The sequence below is a fragment of the Eubalaena glacialis genome, unplaced genomic scaffold (assembly GCF_028564815.1).
Source record: "Eubalaena glacialis isolate mEubGla1 unplaced genomic scaffold, mEubGla1.1.hap2.+ XY H_3, whole genome shotgun sequence".
Classification (NCBI taxonomy): Eukaryota; Metazoa; Chordata; class Mammalia; order Artiodactyla; family Balaenidae; genus Eubalaena; species Eubalaena glacialis.
Genome location: NW_026871157.1, coordinates 876,477 through 882,068, shown reverse-complemented (window position 1 = coordinate 882,068; position 5,592 = coordinate 876,477). Strand labels below are relative to the sequence as shown.

The 5,592-nt window shown below is 41.8% G+C and overlaps 1 pseudogene; it reads left to right on the top strand.

Moving 5' to 3' along the window:
* Positions 1–3,987: 3,987 nt before the first annotated feature.
* LOC133083017 (E3 ubiquitin-protein ligase rififylin-like) lies at positions 3,988–5,061 on the top strand (annotated as a pseudogene).
* Positions 5,062–5,592: the final 531 nt, after the last annotated feature.

Sequence of the window (5,592 nt, the reverse complement as noted above, 5' to 3'; positions counted from 1 at the left end):
TTTATTCTTTTCTATCATTCTGCTCCTTTTTGTTTGCTGTCTGTTTTTTGGTTTTGTTTCTTTGTTTTGTTTTTTTTGTTGCCATGCCATGTGGCTTGCAGGGTCTTGGTCCTCAGGCCAGAGGTCGGGCCTGATCTCCTGTGGTGGGAGCCCTGAGTCCAAGCTACTGGACTAACAGAGAACTTCAGGCCCCAGGGAATATTTATCAGTGTGAGCTCTCCCAGAGATCCTCATCTTGGCACTAAGACCCAACTGCACCCAACTGCCTGCAAACTCCAGTACTGGATGTCTCAGGCCAAACAACCAGCAAGACAGGAACACAGCCCCACACAACAACAAAAATGAGGTGACAGAGAAATATGTTACAAACAAAGGAGCAAGGTAAAAACCTACAAGACCAAAAAAATCAAGAGGAAATAGGCAATCCACCTGAAAAGAATTCAGAGTAATGATAGTAAAGATGATGCAAAATCTCAGAAGGAGAATGGAGGCATGGATCGAGAAAGTACAAGAAATGTTTAACAAGGACCTAGAAGAACTAAAGAACAAACAAACAGAGATAAACAATGCAATAACTGAATTGAAAAACACACTAGAAGGAATCAATAGCAGAATAACTGAGGCAGAAGAACGGATAAGTGAGCTGGAAGATAGAATGGTGGAAATAACTGCTGCAGAGCAGAATAAAGAAGAAAGAATGTAAAGAAATGAGGACAGTCTCAGAGGCCTCAGAGACAACATTAAATGCACCATATTTGAATTACAGGGATCCCAGAAGAAAAGAAAAGAATGGGTCTGAGAATATATTTGAAGAGATTATAGTAGAAAATTTCTCTAATATGGAAAGTAAATAGCCACCCAAGTCCAGGAAATGCAGAGAGTCCCATACAGGATAAACCCAAGGAGAAACACTCTGAGACTCATAATCAAACTAACAAAAATTAAATTCAAAGAAAAAATATTAAAAGCAGCAAGGGAAAAACAACAAAAAAAATACAAGGGAATCCCCACAACTTATTAGCTAATTTTCCAGCAGAAACTCTGCAGGCCAGAAGAGAGTGTCCGAATATATTTAAAGTGATGAAAGGGAAAAACCTACAACCAAGATTATTCTACCCAGCAAGAATCTCATTCAGATTTGACAGAGAAATCAAAAGCATTACAGACAAGCAAAAGATAAGAGAATTCAGCACCACCAAACCGGGTTTACAACCAATGCTAAAGGAATGTCTCTAGGTGGGAAACAAAAGGGAAGAAAAAGACCTTCAAAAACAAACCCAAAACAATTAAGAAAATGGCAATAGGAACATATATATATCAATAACTACCTTAAATGTAAATGGATTAAATGCTCCAACCAAAAGACACAGACTGGCTGAATGGATCAAAAAACGAGATCCATAGATATGCAGGCTAAAAGAGACCAACTTCAGACCTAGGGACACACACAGACTGAAAGTGAGGGCATGGAAAAATATATTCCATGAAAATGCAAATCAAAAGAAAGCTGGAGTAGCAATACTCATATCAGAAAAAATAAACTTTAAAATAAAGACTGTTATAAGAAATAAGGAAGGACACTACATAATGATCAAGGGATCAATCCAAGAAGACTATATAACAATTATAAGTATTTATGCACTCGACATATGAGCTCCTCAATACATAAGGCAAATGCTAACAGCCATAAAAAGGGAAATTGACAGTAACACAATAATACCAGGGGACTTTAACACCCCACTTACACCAATGGACAGATCATCCAGACAGAAAATTAATAAGGAAACACAGCTTAAGTGATACATTAAACCAGATAGACTTAATTGATATTTATAGGACAGTCCATCCAAAAACAGCAGAATACACTTTCTTGTCAAGTGCACATGGAACATCTTCCAGGATATGTTACATCTTTGATCACAAATCAAGCCTTGGTAAATGTATGAAAATTGAAATCATATCAAGCATCTTTTCTGACTACAATGCTATGAGATTTGATACCAGTTACAGGGAAAATAACTGTAAAAAACACAAACACATGGAGGCTAAACAATATGCTACTATATAACCAAGAGATAACTGAAGAAATCAAAGAGGAAATAAAAAAATACCTAGAAGCAAATGGCAACAAAAACACGACGACCCAAAACCTAGGGATGCAGCAAAAGAAGTTCTAAGAGGGAAGTTTATAGCAATAAAATCTTACCTCAAGAAACAAGAAAAATCTCTAGTAAACAACCTAACCTTACACCTAAAGCAACTACAGAAAGAACAAACAAAACCCAAAGTTTGTAGGAAGAAAGAAATCATAAATATCAGAGCAGAAATAAATGAAATAGAAACAAAGAAAACAACAGAAAAGATCAATGAAATTAAAGCTGGTTCTTCAAGAAAAACAAAATTGATAAAACTTCAGCCAGACCTATCAAGAAAAAAAGGGAGAGGACTCAAATCAATAAAGTTAGAAATGAAAAGGATAATTTACAACTCACACCCCAGAAACACAAAGGATCATAAGGGACTGCTACAAGAACTATATGCCAATAAAATGGATAACCAGGAAGAACGGACAAATTCTTGGAAAGGTACAACCTTCCAGGACTGAACCAGAAGAAACAGAAAACCTTAGTTTAATACTATACCAACACTATGCTCCCTTATAGTTCTGTACTGCCACTTAAGTTGTGATTGGCACAAATAACACGCTTATACATTACCAATTAGCAAAGATTTACAAGAATCGTTTTATGCGTGTATCTTTTGTGTTAACAAAAAATGCAGTATTACTGGCTTTTATATTTAACCTATGTAGTGACCTTCACAATGACTCTTCATTTCTTTGTATGCTTTCAACTGCTATCTCATGTTCTTTCATGTCAGCCTGGACTACGCCCTCTCAGCATTTCCTGTAGGTCAGGTCTACTATTGATGGATTTCTTCAGTTTTAATTTCTTGTCTTGTCTAAATTAATTGTCTTAATTTCTTTCATTCTTAAAAATATATTCCTGAATACAGAGTTCTGGGTTGACACTGTTTGTTTATTTTTTCAAGATGACTTTGATATTTAAATAATCTTAAGTATGTCATTCCATTTCCTATTCCAGAAGTCAGAGCTTAGGGTCCTCTTAGTTACTTTCTGAGCATGTGTTCATGCATATGAGTCCCATATGGCCTTCCAATTCCCCAACTTTAAAATCTCCTCTCCCTCCCCCCACTCCGGATTCCTGACTTTCCTTTTCCAACCTCTTACTTCCCAGGTTTGGAGGGCTGTGATTAGTTTTCCCATCTATTGTTCCCTGTGCCTGGCTGCTGGAGGCAATACTTTTCTTTCTAAATGGTATTAACTCAAGTACAATTGTTATAAATTTAGGATGTTGATTATAATCACCCGGGTAATTATCAAAGAAAAAATTAGATATGCAGGAAGGTAAGAGTGGAAATCAAAAAGGCATACTAGGAAAAACATCATTTAATCACATAAGACAAGACACTAGTTTTGGAGGAATTGAGAAACTAAAAAGGTATAAGACATACCAGTAAATTACTTATCAGTATTTACTTTAAATTTACATGAACTGAACTCTCCAATGTTGACTAAAAAAAATGCACATGAGAGTTGTGAGTTAAGTTTTATTTGGCGCAAAATGAGGAGAAACCTCTGAGAAACTGCTTCAAAGAAATAGAGGGGAAGATCAGTATTCTCTTTGATTTTAGTGAAGGAGGGTATGTGTAGTAAGTACAGATTTTGGCAGAAGCTTGCTGCTACTCCCAAGGAGCAGACGTCACTCTTAATAATTTTAGTGCTGGCCAACTTCCTGGGCCCACTTGTGAGGATGTCGTGACAATCCCCCCCACCGCCTCACCCTTGGAGATGCTGACCCAGTGGAGCCTGCAGCGCCCCTACCTGAGTCGTCCATGGCCTGGATCAGGACACTGCCATCCTCTGCCAGGTATGGGCTGGGCAGGCGGCCAGGGGCAGATTTTATCATGTGGGAAACCTGATGCAACTGGTTCTGCCTGAATGGACAGCCTGAGGAAAACCCACCGCCCCAGAGAGCCATGACACAGGCCTATTCCAACCCTGGGTACAGCTCCTTCCCTTCCCCCATGGGCTCAGAACCAAGCTGCAAGGCCTGTGGGGCCCACTACATAGGCATGGCCAAGAAGCAGACCTGTTTGGACTGCAAGAAAAATTTCTGCTTGACCTGTTCCAGCCAAGTGGGGAACGGCCCTGCCTTCTCCTGTCAATGCTTCTGAGCCACAGCCTTTCAGTGAGAGGAGCTCATGAAGATGAAGGTAAAGGAGCTGAGGGACTACCTCAGCTTCCATGACATCTCTACTGAAATGTGCCAGGAGAAGGAGGAACTGGTGTTCTTGGCCAGCAGCCTGTAAGCTCCCAGGAGGTCTGGACTCACACCCCGACCTTGTCCCCAGACTTCCCCAAGCAGTGGGACTTCCTGACCCAGAGTCACACCACCACAGTACCTCCTACCTTACCCAGCCTCCCTTCTTCACGCCAGCCCAGGCTGGGGATCGGCAGCAGGGGAATGGACATGTGTCTCCAGGACCACGAGGAACCTGGAGAGCACAGCCAGAGCGCCTGCTGCGGATGAGACCCAGACTGTTGATGCAGAGAACAGCTTCATCCGAGGCCAGAAGACCTCTCGGTATCACTTGACTAACCTGGAGGACATTGAAGGTCTAACTGTGTGGCAGCTCAAAGAGGTACTGGCTCATACAGGGCTGCTGTGAGAAGTGAGAGCTGATGGAGCGCGTGATACAGCTGGGCAAGGATCAGAAGGGACTCCAGCACCTGGTGTGTGATGCTGAAGACCAAAACAGGGGAGCAGTGCCATCCAGCCTGGAGGACAACCTGTGTCATATCTACATGGACTCACCCATCAACTGTGTTCTGCTGGAGTGCAGCCACATGGTCACCTGCACCAAGTGTGGCAAGCACGTGAAAAGTGTCCCATCTGCTGGCAGTATGCGATCTGAGCCGCACACGTCTTCTATCCCGAGGGCTTGTACCAGCTTCTTGAGTGCCTTATAGGGACATAGCTCTAGGTGTCTGAGTCCATAGTTGGCCAGCTTGCAGAGGGGCAGACTAACAAGAAAATTTGCAGTGTTCCCAAGACCAGGGCAAGCAAAGATGCTGTTTCACCTCTGGGCATACCAGTCTTGCTTCAGAGATACACTTTGTGGCTGGCAGAGCTGGAGGCCCGTGGGAACTGGTACAGATCTCACAAGCAAGTCCCTGTTTCAATGATCTTGGGGTGCTGATGGTAACTGATGGAGAGAGGACTTTCCAGAATTTGGACCATATCTTCCTCCCTTCCTCTGAGAACTTAGACAGTTTCACGCTTCCTCCTGTAGCCTGTCAATCCCCCTGTGTGCCTCTGTTTCACCCATCAGCCATTTTTACCCTGGTAGAAATGGCTCTCTTCTTCCCCATCACATCTGGATTCGTTTCTGTGCTTTAACTGACCTTTGCTAAAGTCTCTTGCTACATTACCTAAAATTCATTGTTTCTTCAGACCAAAAATTTGCTAGCTTACCAAACCAATAGTGATCCTCCTTAGGGCAGAATTT